Source organism: Balaenoptera ricei, chromosome 1 (assembly GCF_028023285.1).
Source record: "Balaenoptera ricei isolate mBalRic1 chromosome 1, mBalRic1.hap2, whole genome shotgun sequence".
NCBI lineage: Eukaryota > Metazoa > Chordata > Mammalia > Artiodactyla > Balaenopteridae > Balaenoptera > Balaenoptera ricei.
This window is the reverse complement of record NC_082639.1, coordinates 68,651,528-68,653,907: the sequence shown is the minus strand read 5'-3', so window position 1 is coordinate 68,653,907 and position 2,380 is coordinate 68,651,528. Positions and strand designations below refer to the sequence as shown.

Below are 2,380 nucleotides of genomic sequence, written 5' to 3'. Positions count from 1 at the left end.
GCCTTCATTTGTTACTTACTTATTACCATATTTCATTCCCTGGGTGTGTCTCTATACTGTTTACCTTAAGGGCAGATAGCTGGAATCACTCTGCCAAGGCTTCCCCTTCAGTCTACTCCCAGCAAGAAGGAAAGACAAGTAGTGATGGGACTATCCTACGTGTCACCAACAGGTGACACTGCAGCACTTACAGTCAGTCCTAGTTAAGGACACATGAGGGGTGTCACTATCAAGTCCATTGTGTTTTTTACCAAGATGCCAGTCAAATTCAGAGAAATTGAACTAGTTTTCTGAGTATCAATCCTTCCCTTTGCTGGGATATGGTAGTGTAGTCTTGAACACAATACAGGTGAATCTGGCAAGATAAAATAAATTTTCTGTTGGATGCTCACTTCAGCAGCACATATACAAAAATTGGAATGATACAGAGATTAGCATGGCCCCTGTGCAAGGATGACAGGAAAATTCGTGAAGCATTCCATATTAAAGAAAAGAAAAGAAGAGAAGAGAAGAGAAGAGAAGAGAAGAGAAGAGAAGAGAAGAGAAGAGAAAAGAAAAGAAAAGAAAAGAAAAACTTTCTGTTGGAGTTGTGTGATTGCATCATCACTGTTATCTTTACCCCTACATTCACATAGGAACCACCCCCCAATGGTTTTTCTATGTTAGATTGACCCAGTCATGTCAGTCAGTTCTTCATGCCCTTGGCATCACCAGTGTTTATCAACATATATTTTAATTACCCATTCCAGGTCTTTTTCAAACTGCTGCTATATGTGTGATACAGAATTTGGTAAGTCCATATGATGTTATGTCTCTTAGCTCATTTTTGTACACAGGAAACAGTGAAAAGTGTACTTTCATTGATAAAATGTAACTTAAGAGACTGAGTTTATTCACGTTGCATTGTTCCAAATCTTTAATAGTATCCTCAGCCATGGTTACACCCAAAGGATAAGCAAAGCCTAATATGTGGTTATTCTAGTCAGGACGCAGTTGAAGCCACCTGGGCTACCAGTAAGGGTCCAGTGTTGTCAACTGCCATTCCCTGCCCTTGAGGAATCTTACCCAACGTCATCTTTTGTAAATTCTTTTCCCATTCACAATCCGGATAGCATATTATCACATCAGCAATTTCCATAAAGGAGTATGTCATTGTTCCATCCAATATTTATAGCTCAAGTAAAAATATCCCCATTTATTTTATGTACCCAAGGAGATAACATCCAAGGAATAGACCAATGCATCAGTCTTTGTATTCTAACCCTGTATGAGCCAGCAGCCAGGTTTTATCTGGTGGTCATTGATATGACCCATTGAAATTCTTCCACAGAATTTCCACATATTTCCATAATTTAATTCTCCTCACAGTGGTATTTTTAATTGTCCAATCTTAAAGTGTTACTTTAGTAGGATAAAAGTCATATGTTCACCCTTTTTAACAACAGAAACTAAGAATTCTGGTGGTTCTGTCCTCTGTTCCAAAGGTGGGGCTGCAACCTGTTCATGGATACCATGTACTTTCCCAGAGTCACATCTAGTTACTATTCCATTTCTATGTTATCCATCATTGGATCTGATCCATCATTATTGGAATAGCTCTCTGACATTACCTATAATATAATGGATATTTGATATCTTTCAGTGATGGTAGCTATTTCTATCAAAGCCCAGTTTCAGGACAACAAAGGTCTCTTGGAGTGACTACATCTAGCTATTGCCATCAGGTTACTTGCATGTCCAAATATCTCAGTAGTCACCAAATGAGAGCAGTTATAGACTTCTTCCTGAGAATTTAGTCTGCATATGTCTGCATAGTAGATATTTTCAAAATAATTCGTATGACAAAATTACATGGACTTGATTTTGCTACTTGAGCTATAGTTCTTCCTTTGTAAATTTATCAAAGTCTCTTTTGTTCCAGATCCCAGTCAAACTCAGATTTCTCTTTGGTCATTTGATATATAAAGGATAATAACATCTTGGGTACAACATATGTACCCTCTAAGATTCAAATAGCCTTAAAAGCCATTGAGTCTCATTCTAAGTAGTAAGCCCTGGCATATATTATGTACTGTCTTTGGAAAGTCTCTTGTGATTACAGCCCATGTTTTTCACTCAAAATTGAACTGAATAAACTATCACAATTCTCGTTTTTTCCCTGGCTTTCTTTTCTTATAGAGAAGCTATCATGGTAGTATCATCGTTATGAAGCAATTGACTTTTGACAATGTTCAAGTATAAATCTTGTTTTATTAGGTTATGACAGCATACTAGAGAATATAGGTATCTTTGAGGGAGGATAGAGAATGTATACTGTTGTTAGTCCCATGAGCAAGTAAACTAATCCTGGCTTTCTTTTGATATGGGAATGGAAAATAAA

The 2,380-nt window shown here is 37.2% G+C and overlaps 1 non-coding gene across 1 annotated transcript; it reads left to right on the top strand.

Annotated features, from left to right (window-relative positions):
- The first annotated feature begins 384 nt into the window (after positions 1-384).
- On the top strand, positions 385-488 carry LOC132354600 (U6 spliceosomal RNA). Its single transcript, XR_009499343.1, has one exon. It is a non-coding gene; the product is annotated as a U6 spliceosomal RNA (small nuclear RNA).
- The last annotated feature ends 1,892 nt before the right edge of the window (positions 489-2,380 follow it).